This window comes from Saccopteryx bilineata, chromosome 5, assembly GCF_036850765.1.
Source record: "Saccopteryx bilineata isolate mSacBil1 chromosome 5, mSacBil1_pri_phased_curated, whole genome shotgun sequence".
NCBI classification, from domain to species: Eukaryota; Metazoa; Chordata; class Mammalia; order Chiroptera; family Emballonuridae; genus Saccopteryx; species Saccopteryx bilineata.
The window spans coordinates 52,232,932-52,246,713 of record NC_089494.1 but is presented as its reverse complement, the minus strand read 5'-3'; positions in this window follow the sequence as shown (position 1 = coordinate 52,246,713).

The following is a 13,782-nucleotide window of genomic DNA, read 5'->3' as shown; positions in this document are numbered from 1 at the left end:
GCATTTCCCAACACTTGAGGATGATTGTTTTTATTGCAAACAGATTCACTCATATATACTTTGGGGAAAAAACTCCTTTGGCAGACTTTTCTGGCATGTAAGTTTCTAGAACAGTGTTTCTCTTGTGTTTTTTACTATGATAAGTAAGAAATACAATAACAAAAGCTTTGGAAACAACACTTTTCTTATTAAATACAATACAATGCACTTTCACTCTAACATTTTTTATTTGCTTCTATTCTATCACATTAAAAAATTAATGTACTTAATTGATTTCATTGAGTCCAAACTACCATTGAAAGAAATGCTATTCTAGAAAATGAGCCATACAAAAAAAAAAATAAGTGTACAAGAGCTTTCAGGATTTTGGAAAACAATGGGAAGGGGAAAAAACACACATTTCCCCAGGTGCTCTGGGTTCCACCCTTTTTTTCTTTCTGTTTATCGAAAGGTCAAAAGTTTTAGACACATGCAGCCCCATGTTCATTGCAGCATTGTTCACAGTGGCCAGGACATGGAAACAACCAAAAATCCCATCAATAGATGACTGGATAAAGAAGATGTGGCACATATACACTATGGAATACTACTCAGCCATAAGAAATGATGACATCGGATCATTTACGACAACATGGTGGGAGCTTGATAACATTATACGGAGTGAAATAAGTAAATCAGAAAAAACCAGGAACTGCATTATTCCATACATAGGTGGGACATAAAAGTGAAACTAAGAGACATTTATAAGAGTGTAGTGGTTACAGGGGGAGGGGGGAGAGGGAGAGGGAAAGGGGGAGGGGGAGGGGCACAAAGAAAACTAGATAGAAGGTGACAGAGGACAATCTGACTTTGGGTGATGGGTATGCAACATAAGTGAACGACAAGATAACCTGGAGTTGTTATCTTTGAATATATGTATCCTGATTTATTGATGTCTCCCATTAAAAATAAAATTATTAAAAAAAAAAAAGTAAGGTCTTTGGGCATGTTGTTTGTTCTGCTCATTATATAATCTTTTGTGCCATTCTTCTGCTTTTCTCTCTACACAGTTTAATTATGATTTTCTTTAAATCTCATCAGAATTGTCACATCCCCAAATTTGTCTTGACTTTTCCAAGACTAAATTGTGTCCAATTGTACTATGATTTTATAACATACCTTTCCCAATAATTTTAATAGCACCATGTTCATTTTGGTTCACTGATCACAACATACTGAATACTTTCCAGATCTTATAACTTTTTACTTGGATCATAATTGTTTTTGTACAAGAATACATATACTTCTCTTTCATATCTTTACTCATTAGATTTGGTAGTGGCTTACATGTAAATGACTTATTGGTAGTGACTTGCCAACAAATGTTTGTTGACTTGATTCTTTTAGGATATCTATATGTATAACAAATTAACAATGTCATTATAGATGTGTTTATTGATATTAGTATTTTAGAATCAATCCAATAAAAAGTAGAAAAAAATTTCAGGGTTAATATACGTATGTCACAAGTGTGTTCAAGAGTTCCTGGGAGAAGTAACTGTAATGAAAGTATCTGTTTAGTATTGTTGGGCAGATAAAATATATTATGCTCACTTTGTTAAAGATGGTGCTGCCCACGTGGAGGCCGTCACCCAGGTGAAATTAATGTGTGTTGGGGGCGGGCTGTGGGCAGGCAGAATCCTTGTAGCCTGGGGCTTGGTTTTAGGACTAAGCCTTTCCCACCCTTTTTGATGTGGGGTGGTACAATCCCATCATCCCCCAGATAAGTGACTTTGTATTAGAAACTTCCCTATTTTGTATATTGGATTAAAGGTTTGGATTTATACACTAAAAAATAGGGGCAGAATAGGAGCTTGCTCTTGGTTCCTGAGATTAGCATGAGAGAGCAGAGAGATCACAGCAGAGAGCAGAGAAAGGCCATGTGGAGGAGGCCAGGAGAAGCAGCCAAGATGGCGGAGTGTTGAGTGAGAAGCCAGTTAGTGCAGAGTTTGTGCAGGGAGAAGGAAGGAGATGGGGAACAGAGGTGAATAAGTCTGGTGAGCTAGAAACTTTTGATTCTAGGAAACTCGGATAAGTCAGTAGCTTTGTGAGCACTGAATGTGAGTGGGTTTTGGAGCCCAGAGTGTGTTTTTACTTGCCCGCCGGGTGCAAGCTAGGATTAAAGATAATGGCCCATCAGTTTTTGGCTCCGTTGTTTCTTTGCCGACTGTCCAAATCCAATGCGAACCTGCATGGGCCAGGCGGCTGTGATGGTAGTAGCCCTGGCTACTGGCTTTACAAGTATGTTGTTTATACTTAGTGCTTAACCAATCAAAAGATAATAATAACAATATTAATATCCAACACTGGGAAGAGGTAAAGAGGAGAAGGAAGCAAGGTAAATTAACTAATTTCTTACATTTTATAGTGATGGCAGCCAGTAGTTGTTAAGTCAAAATAGTAATAGGAAATGAACATCTTATTTAAACTTATAGAGAGAGCCACTAAAATCCCTAGCAACAGAAAAAGAGAATATCCTTGGAGAATATATCTGCGGGAGGGGAGGAATTGCATGTGAGATTGCTGCTTTTCGTCCTGGCTCTTTGGTACTAATAAGACAAAAACATAGGAAAGAAGTTATACAGAATTTTACTTTATGATTAACTTCTTTAAAGCTATTTTTGAGGCCTATGCATTTTTCCTCACCTCTGGCTCTTCCTCTGTATTTTACTATGAACTGATTATAATGATTTCTTTTAAAGCATGTATTAAATTGCCATGATGGGACATATTTAGGCCTTCACACTAGACCATTGTTATGGGTGGAAATCTGGATCCCTACAATATTGGCATCCTGGTACTATATACTAGCTTTTAGATTTTCTAAACAGAAAAGTCTCAATACTTCCCAAAGTTTCTTATAAGCAGCAACATTATGAAACCTAGTTAGTAGTTCATTATGGTTCCTTCCAAGGATATAGCATATATCTTTCATCAGTACTGCTCTGTTCAGAGGCAAACATGTACTTAAGATACTTTACAGTGGTTACATTTGTGAATCGATATTTATAAGAATGTTGATTATTTATTAAAATAAAGAGTACTGGAGGCTCAGTTAAATGGTGGTCAGTTGATGCTGTCAGTTCCCAGAAGCTTCAGAGGAGTTAGTGATCTCTTTTTTTTAAAAAAATATATTTATCAGTAATCTTTATTTCTTAGAACAGTTTTAGATTCACAGCAGAATTGAGCAGAAGTGGCTTCTGGTTTCCAGTTCCAGATGTAAGGAGCTTAGAATTTGCTACTCCTCCTTAAATGCAAGTAAAATTCTGAACAGACTGGAAAATCAACAGCTCTCTCCTGAGAATCATGAGAGGTGAGAATGGGGTAAACCACTGCTCCAAGATCAAAGAGACAGGCAGGCAAATCCAAGGAGTCATGCCTGACCTGGGCAGAGACTCACAAGGGGAAGCTGGTGTAAGTATCAGTCCGGGGCAGGAAAATCTGAACAGTAATTGATGAACTGCTGAAAGCTCAGCGTGGAAAACTCTTGAGTCTAAGGGAACCCAGTCATAGGGGAGGCCTATTGTTTACTACATTTTTGTTTACTTAAAGGGAGTTCCACCAGTTCTCACAGCAAATAGTGGGAGAAAAAGAATATTCTTTCTCTTCCGGCAAGGGGAGGGGAAAGGAACCAGTTTTGAGACACTCCAGCATACTTTTTTTTTTTTTTTTTTAAGGCAGAGGAGGGGAGATAGATAGATTTCCGCATGCGCCCCGCCCAGCCTCCACCTGGCAACCCCCATCCAGAGCAGATGGTGGACCAACCAAGCTATCCTCAGCACCCAGGGCCAAAGCTCCAACCAATAGAATCACTAGCTGCAGGGGAAGAGAGAGAAGGAGCTGAGGAGAGAGAGGGAGGGGAAGGGAAGCAGACAGTTACTTGTTATGTGTGCTCTGACTGCGGATTGAACCCCGGAAATCCACAAGCCAGGTTGATGCTCTATCTACTGAGCAAACCGGCCAGGCCTCTTATTGCTGTTTTAATTTGCATTTCCCTTATGACAGATAAAGCGGAGCATCTTTTTATATGCTTATTTATTATCTATAAATCTTTAGTGAGGTGTTTGTTAATGTTTTTGGTCCATTTTTTAATTGGATTGTTTGTTTTCTTATTGTTTATTTTTAAATGTTCTTTGTATTGGATAACAGTTCTTTACTAGATATGTTTCTGCAAATATTTTCTCAGAATCTGAGGCTTGCCTTTTCATTCTCCTGACCGTGTCTTTGGCACAGCAAAAGGTTTTAATATTAATAAAGTCCAGCCTAGCAACTATTTTTTTCCATGGATGGTGTCTTTTTTTGTATCTAAAAAGGCATCACCTTACCCAAGGTCATCTAGGTTTTCTTTTATGTTATCTTCTAAGGGTTTTATAGTTGTGCTTTACATTTAGGTCTGTGACCCATTTTACTTAATTTTTGTGAAGGTTGTAAGGCCTGTATACAGATTCAATTTTTTTTCTTCTTTTTTTTTTTTTTGCTTGTGTCTATCCAACTGTTCCAACACCATTTAGTGTTACATTCTGACTGATTTTTAAAGAAACTTCACTTAGAAAATTGGGAAAGAAACATTAAATCAGAAATAAGGAATCACTTTTGGCTTGCTTAACAAGTTAAGAATTTATTTTTAAAGAATTTTAGAGGTAGGCAGTTTAGGGTCCTTATAACACCCACTCACCTCAGCCTCCTTCAATCTTTCTGTCCCCCTCCTTTTGTGTCTATCCCTGAGTTCTCCTTGGTTTCTGACTTCATTGATTTCTCCTCTTATGAAGTCGCACAAAATTGCTATTCTATTTCAGGCAGAAAGAAGGAGAAAGGGAATAAGGACTTCTGCCAGATAAATAATCCCCGTAAGAGAACTTTGCCCAGTAATTATACTTTAAGACTTTAACGTATATCTCATTTGGTACCCTTTCTGCAAGGGCAACATAAAATTTAGGCCTTTTGCTTGAAAACATCGCGACAACAATCCTATAAGATTATGGAGGAAGGGGAAGCAGAAATTTTGGCAGGCAACGTGCCATCTCTGCCCAAAGCTTTGTCTATGCCAAGTTTCTGCTTTCAGTTATTGGCTCTCTGAAGGAGGAGAGCAAGATGTGGGTCTGCAGAATGCCACAGATATGGGTAAATAACTTCTCTAAGCAATACCCATAATATTATATGCTTTAAGAAGTTATTCCAGGGTCATGAAATAGGACTGGTGGAGAGGAAAATGTATCCCTAAAGTGTCTTGCTAATTTCATTATCTCTAGCATCCAGCAGAGCTCTTGCCATATAGGTGATAGTATTCGTTTTCTCGTGCTGCTGTAACCAATAACCTCAAATTTAGTGGCTTAAAACAATTTAAATTTATTATCTTACAGATCTTTAGGTTTGAATTCTGATGTAATTCTCACTGGGTTCAGTCTTGGTTGGCAGGGCTGTATTCCTGTCTGGAGGCTTAAGGGTGAAATTTCTACTCTTGTCTTTTCTGCTTTCAAGATGTTGTCCAGTTTTTTGAGAAACCACCATAATTTCTTCCATAATGGTTGTACTACTTTACATTCCCACCAACAGTGAATGAGGGTTCATTTTTCTCCACAGCCTCTCCAACATTTGCTATTACCTGTCTTGTTAATAAAGCTAATCTAACAGGTGTGAGGTGGTATATCATTGCAGTTTTGATTTGCATTTCTCTAATAACTAATAAAGATGAGCATCTTTTCATATATCTGTTGGCCATTTGTATTTCTTCCTGGGAGAAGTGTCTGTTCATGTCCTCTTCCCATCTTTTTATTGGATTGTTTGTTTGTTTGTTGTTGAGTTTTATGAGTTCTTTGTAAATTTTGGATATTAGGCCCTTATCTGAGCTGTTGTTTGAAACTAACATTTCCCATTTAGTTGGCTGTCTGTTTATTTTGTTGTCAGTTTCTCTTCCTGAGCAAAAGCTTTTTAGTCTGATGTAGTCCCATTCATTTATCTTTGCCTTCACTTCTCTTGCCATTGGAGTCAAATTCATAAAATGCTCTTTAAAACCCAGGTCCATGAGTTTAGTACCTATGTCTTCTTCTATATACTTTGTTCCAGGTCTTATATTTAGGTCTTTGATCCATTTTGAATTAATTTTAGTACAAGGGGACAAACTGTAGTCGAGTTTCATTGCAGCATTGTTCACAGTGGCCAAGACATAGAAACAACCAAAAAACCCTTCAATAGACGACTGGATAAAGAAGATGTGGCACATATACACTATGAAATACTAGTCAGCCATAAGAAATGATGACATCGGATCATTTACAGCAAAATGGTGGGATCTTGATAACATTATACGGAGTGAAATAAGTAAATCAGAAAAAACCAAGAACTTCATTATTCCATACATAGGTGGGACATAAAAACGAGACTAAGAGACATTGATAAGAGTGTGGTGGTTATGGGGGGGGAGGGGGCGGGGCACAAAGAAAACTAGATAGAAGGTGACGGAGGACAATCCGACTTTGGGTGATGGGTATGCAACATAATTGATTGACAAGATAACCTGGACATGTTTTCTTTGAACATATGTACCCTGATTTATTGATGTCACCCCATTAAAATTAATTAAAAAGATGTTGTCCACATTTCTTGGCTCAAGAAGTCCTCCTTCATTTGCAAAGCCAGCAACATTGAATTTCTACAGCTGTTCTTTCATAGTCACATCTCCCTCTACTCAGACTCTCATTTCCCTCCTCTGCTGTTAAGGATCCAGTGGTTACATTGAAGGAAAATTCAGTATAACTTTCATATTTTAAGGCCTGCTGAACATCAACCTTAATTTTTTTTTGACCATAAGATGACAAATTTATAGGTCCAGGGAATTAAAAATTGGACATTTTTGGGCAGGTCATTACTTTGTTGACTAGAAGAATTCTTAATATTGATACATTTCTGTTAATAAATAATAATTACAAATAGTTCACATACTGATTTTTATTTTATCCTTCAATAACTCTATAAAGCGGGGAAACTGGTGTTTAGAAACTTGGGCTCACTTGCACAGAATCACAAGACCAGGATTTTGCCCACGTCTGTATGACATAAGAACCCATGCTTGCAAACATTGTTTGACACTTTACTTTATTCTAATGAGTGAGTTCGCCAAATGTGAGGCAAACCTGAGATTCTATGACAAAGTTCTATCATTTTGCATAGAGAAAAGTGCTAAATCAAGCTAGACTGGTGAACTTTTAGATATGTAATTGTGAAGTGAAATAAAATTTTTATTGTGTTTTTTGATTTAGAATTATTCTCATCATGTGCCCCAAACTTGAATAAGACCTCCTAGGAAGAATTATAATATTTGCCTTTTCATCTGTCCTTAGTCACACCATATAGACCTGGTAGTTATATGTTAATTAACAGAATTTCCACTTGCTTTTTTTTCCCCCCAAACATTGTTACTCTTATGAACTAGAGGAAGCTCAGATATTTTCGGCATTAAACTGTATTTGAATACATTTTGTACCATAAAGAAACCATCCTAACTAGGAATGGTATGGGGGTTTCTGAATATATTTCCACTCATCTCATCCTCATTTAATTTAGCATTCACATAAGGTAAACCATTATGCTCAGTGTAGGTTAAAACAGTGGTCCCCAACCTTTTTTGGGCCACGGACCGGTTTAATGTCAGGAAATATTTTCACAGACCAGCCTTTAGGGTGGGACGAATAAATGTATCACGTGACCAAGACAAGCGTCAAGAGTGAGTCTTAGATGGTTGTAACAGAGGGAATCTGGTCATTTTTAAAAAATAAAACATCATTCAGACTTAAAAATAAATAAAACGGAAATAATGTAAGTTATTTATTCTTTCTCTGCGGTCCGGTACCTGTCCGCGGCCCAGGGCTTGGGGACCACTTGGTTAAAATATTTTGAACTGTGAAAACCTGTGCAGTTGATTATTATAAATAAATATTAGAATACAATGTTGAGGAAGTTTATATTATTTTCAGTCTCTTTCATCAAACATTATATATTGAGCTGCTGAAATGTATATGAAAAAAATTAGTATTCAATGGAAATTTATATTTGATTGTGAAAGTCAAGTGAAACTGTTGAGTAATACTTGAATTTAGCACAGGATAGATATGGTCTATAGCAACAAAACTTTGTACGTGTTGGGTTCTGATGCTTTATTGATATAGGAACTCATTTTATTCAATAATTGAAATGGTCATTTATGAAAAAGTGTATCCAGTATTTGTGAGGTTCAAGTAATGCTCTGTTTGGGTTATATTGAAATCATTCTTTTAGGTACTGGTTTCATTTCAGCTCCAAATCCTCTCTTATAAACCATTTAGAATGCTCCATGATTGTTCTCATAAATTTTGTAAAAGAAGAAATGAATTAGGAGGATTGTCTAATTAAAATAATATAATGGTCATCTTTCTATGAATAAATAGTGAAGACTCATTCATGTGGTTGTGGGGGCTCATTTGTTTTACAGATAGAAGAGAAAGACTAGCACAATTGTTAGATTTATTTTTTTTCAGGATTCTAAAAGATCCAGAAATGTATATTTTGAACTTCAATATTTATATCTAGACAAGAAAATTATAGGCTTCAGTTTGATTCTCTTTGCCTTGTATGTGGTGATGCATAAATGCAGGGTAAACAGGATTAGAAAAATGAGAAAAACGAAAGAGGTTTTATTTATTAAACATTTTTCACTGCAAGAATTCTCAGCAAAGTTACCATGTAGCGGCAGTGTTTACCAACATTCTCCCTTGTAAGTGTCATTTTCTTTTTGCCACTTGGCTAGATTTTCAAGTGGTATTAACAGAATAGTCTCATGGTATATTCAATAATCAATTTTTGAAATATTATTATTAGTGCATTTAAACTGTAAATATATAGATCCTCATAGGCAGGACTATGTCTATCTTATTTTTTATCCATCAGAGCTTATTCTAGTGTCTGACACATTGGGAGTACTCAATAAATGTTTTTGAATAAAGAAAAGAGTAAGCTAAATCATATATATATTTTTCCTTTTAAAAAAGATTTTATTTATTCATTTTTAAAGAGAGAAGAGAAACAGAGAGAAGGAGGGAGGAGCAGGAAGCATCAACTCCCATATGTGCCTTAACCAGATAAGCCCAGGGTCCCGAACTGGCGACCTCAGCATTCCACGTAGATGCCCTATCCCAGGCAAGGCTAACATACAGCCTGCGGCCAGCCCGCTCAATGAGTTTATGTGGCCCATGATTAAATTTTTAATATTCTCTGCTACTTTAAAACTTCAGCTACTCAGAAGCGGAAGTGTCTTTGATTATTGGAAATCAAGATATTTAAGAAGATAGTGATACACGGAAAAGAATTCCACATGTGACTAATCTAGGGATAACATCCAATAATAGGTTGAATGGATTTGCGATACTTCTTTATTTTTTAAAAAAGTTCCATTATAAAGATTTACAACTTTTGTACTCATCTGTACTCAATATGAACTGTTTGATGTTTATCGGCAATGTGAAACCCACATTCTTTTAAGCAGAGTTTGCCAGTGTGCACCCAAGGTCAAACAATTCGTTATTTTGGTGGCCAAGTGTGCTGAATCAAGTGGCATTGTAGCATAGACAATAGCTGCAGTTGATAAATGAAAACGTGTCCAGGCTGTTTGTAAAATGATATAATTGTTTTATTTGCGATATAACCCCTTCAAGCTCATTCTATTAATTAAATATTGTTTCAATTGATTGCAATACAGTTTAGATATTTATACGATATGTAATTATATTTTTATTAAAATAATGTATATTAAAATTTTTTTCACTCACATTTATTCATAAACAAATTACATAATAAAATTTTGTTTACTTAAATGAATAGTTTTTGTATTTAACATTTTTTAATTTTAATATTTCATCTGGCCCATGAAAAAAGTTTTCTTTCTAATCTGGCCTGGAGGCAAAAACTGTTGGCCACGCCTGCCCTATCCACTGGGCCCCCACAGGTCAGGCTAAATTATATATTTTTTGTCTTCTACTTACATGAAATGTTTTATTTATTCTTTTTCTGTGACTTTAATTTCATATTATTTATTTATTTTTACTTTTATTGAATATATTGGGGTGACATTGGTTAATAAAATTATATAGGTTTCAGGTGTACAATTCTATAATATATCATCTGTATATTGTATTGTGTGTTCACCAACCCAAGTCAAATCTCCTTCCATCACCATTCATTCCCAGTAGTGAGATTCAAATAATTTAATAATTTCTCTGTCCTAATGACTATTTTAAGTATAAAAAGTAATATACTGAAAGGTAGTTTATTATTTCATGCACTTAATACTTAAATAAAAACAATAAAAGAGGTACACAAAACTAGATTATGTTATGAGTTTAAAAATACTAATGAAAATATATTAAATAATACCTAACAAAAAATAAAACTGTTATTTAAGATATTTCCATATTGCTTCACAATTGGTATCCTCACTTGCAATTTTTTTCACCTATGGACAGAGTGGACATTACTATGGGTGCTTAGGATACAGTGTTGCACAGATGAACATTAAAAAAGAGGAAGGAATATAAATTTGTGATTTCCACATTGGGCGGCTGCCCCAGGCGTCCACTTTAGAGAGAACTTTGATTAAATGTGTCATTTTAACAACTGGTTTGACAAACTCAACAAAAAACTAGGTAGTGGTTCTCCTGAGCTGGTATGAACTGGCTGATTCTCATCACTGTTTATCCCTTATTTACATCTTGTACTTCTCTCACTTTCCTTCTCTCTGGTTAACACCATAATGTCATTTGTGTTTATGAGTTGTTTTTTCTTAATCTCTTCACCTTTTTCAACTAACACTGCGATCTCCCCTCAACATCTGTCTGTTCTCTATAAGTATGTTTCTATTTTATTTGTTACTTTATTTTGTTCATTAGATTACACATATAAGTGAAATTTTACGTTTTTCTCTGACTGGCTTATTTCACTGAGCATAATGTTCTCTGTGTCTATCCGTGCTGTTGCAAAGAATAAGATTTCCTTCTTTTTTATGACCAAGTAGTTTCCATTGTGTAAACCTACAATGGCTATTTTTATTTTGGTTCCACAGCTTTTTTATCAACTCATCTACTGATGGACACTTGGGCTGCTTCTAAATCTTGGCTATTTTAAATAATGCTGCAATGAACATAGAGGCACATATATTATTTTGAACTGTTACTTTAGGTTTCTTTAGGTATATTTCCAGAAATGAAATTGCTGGGTCATAAGGTAATTGCATTTTTATTTTTTGAGGAAATTCCATATTGTTTTCCACAGTGGCTGCACCACTCTACATTCCCACCAATAGTATATGAGGGTTTCCTTTTCTCTACATTCTTGCCAAACACTTGTTTGTTGATTTATTGATGATAGCCATTCTGACATATGAGGGGATAGCTCATTTGTGGTTTTAATTTCTCTGATTATAGTGACATTGAGCATTTTTTTACATGTCTCTTGGCCTTCTGTATGGCCTCTTTGAAGAAATGTGTTTGTCATTTGGCCATTTTTTATTTTATTTATTTATTTTTTTTGTATTTTTCTAAAGTTGGAAACGGGGAGGCAGACAGATTCCCGCATGTGCCCAACTGGGATCCACCTGGCATGCCCACCAGGGGGCGATGCTCTGCCCACCTGGGGCATTGCTCTGTTGCAACCAGAGCCATTCTAGTACCTGAGGCAGAGGCCACAGAGCCATCCTCAGTGCCCAGGCCAACTTTGCTCCAATGGAGCCTTGGCTGTGGGAGGGGAAGAGAGAGACAGAGAGGAAGGAGAGGGTGAGGGGTGGAGAAGCAGATGGGTGCTTCTCCTGTGTGCCCTGGCCAGGAATCAAACCCGGGACTCCTGCATGCCAGGACAATGCTCTACCACTGAGCAAACCAGCCAGGGCCTGTCATTTGGCCATTTTTAAATTGAATTGTTGTTTTGTTGGTGTTGAGTTTTATAAGTTCTTTATAAATCTTGGGTATTAACCCCTTATCAAATGTATCACTGGCAAATATATATTATTCTATTTAGATACTTGTTTTTTTCATTTTGTTGATGGTTTCCGTTGCTGTGCAAAAGCTTCTTAGTTTGATGTAGTCACATCTGTTTAGTTTTTCTTCTGCTTCCCTTGCCCAAAGAGATAAATATAAAAAAAATATTCCTACAATAAATATCTGGGATTTTATTGCTTATGTTTTCTTCTAAGAGTTTTTATGGTTTTGGTTTAAGATTTTAAAGTATTTAATACATTCTGAGTTTATCTTTTGTATGGTTTAAGAAGGTGGTATAGTTTCATATTTTTACACACATCTGTCCATTTCCCTCAACACCATTAATTGAATAGAATGTCTTTATTCCATTGCATATTTTTGCTTTCTTTGTTAAATATTAATTGACCATAATAGTGTGGGTTTATTTCAGGGATTTTTATTCTATTTTATTTAGATATATGTCTGTTTATATGCCAGTACCATGCTGTTACAATTATGATGGCCTTGTGGTATAGTTTGATATTAGGTAGTATGATTATCTCAAACTTTGTTCTTCTTTCTCAAGACTGCTGTGGGTATTCAGGGTATATTAAAGTTCCATACAAATTTGTGGAATATTTGTTCTAGGTCTATGAAAAACACCATTGATTTATGATAGGAATAGTGTTGATTGTATAGATTTCTTTGGGTAATATGGATATTTTAATGATGTGAAGTCTTCCTATCCATGAACATGGTATATGATTGCAGTTATTTGGATCTTTTTCAATTTCTTTAGTGTTTTATAATTTTCTGAGTACAGATCTTTTACATCTTTGGTTAAATTTATTCCTAGGCATTTTATTCTTTTTAAATGGGATTGTTTCCCTAGTTTTCATTTCTAGTAGTTCATTATTGGTATATAAAAATGCAACTGATTTCTGGACATTTACTTTGTAACCTGCTACTTTAATGAATTCATTTATTAGTTCTAGTAGGTTTTTGGTGGAATTTTTAGGATTCTCTATCTACAGTATTATATCATCTGCAAATAACGACAGTTTCATTTTCCAATTTGGATGCCTTTTATTTCTTCTTCTTTTATGATTACTGTGGTGAGGACTTCCAGTACTATGTTGAATGAGTGATGAAAGAAGACATCCCTATCTTATTCCTGATCTTAAGGGAAATGCTTGTTGTTTTTGCCCTTTGAGTGCAAGGTTGATTGTGGGTTTGTCCTATAGGCCCTTACTGTGTTGAGGTTATGTTTCTTCTATTCCCACCTTGCTGAGAGTTTTGATCATAAATGGGTGCTGAATTTTATCAAATGCCTTTTTTATATCTATTGATATGATCATGTGATATTTATCCTTCATTTTCTTTATGTTGATAGGTATATCACATTTATTGATTTGAAAATATTATACTAATGTTGCAACCCTAGAACAACTCTGACTCAATCATGGATCTTTTCAATGGATTGCTAGATCCAGTTGGCTAATATTTTGTTGAGTATTTTAGCATCTGTGTTCATTAGAGATATTGGCCTATAATTTTCTCTCATTATAGTATTTTAATCTGATTTTGGATTTAAGATAAAGCTGGCCTCATAAAATGATGTAGGGTGTCTTCTCCCCTCTTGATTTTTTTGTAGTAGTTTGAGAAGGATAGGTGTTAGTTCTTCTCTAAGTGTTTGGTAAAATTTGCCTGTGAAGTCATCCAGCCTAGGACTTTTGTTCATTAAGAGTTTTTTGATTTACTCCTTGAA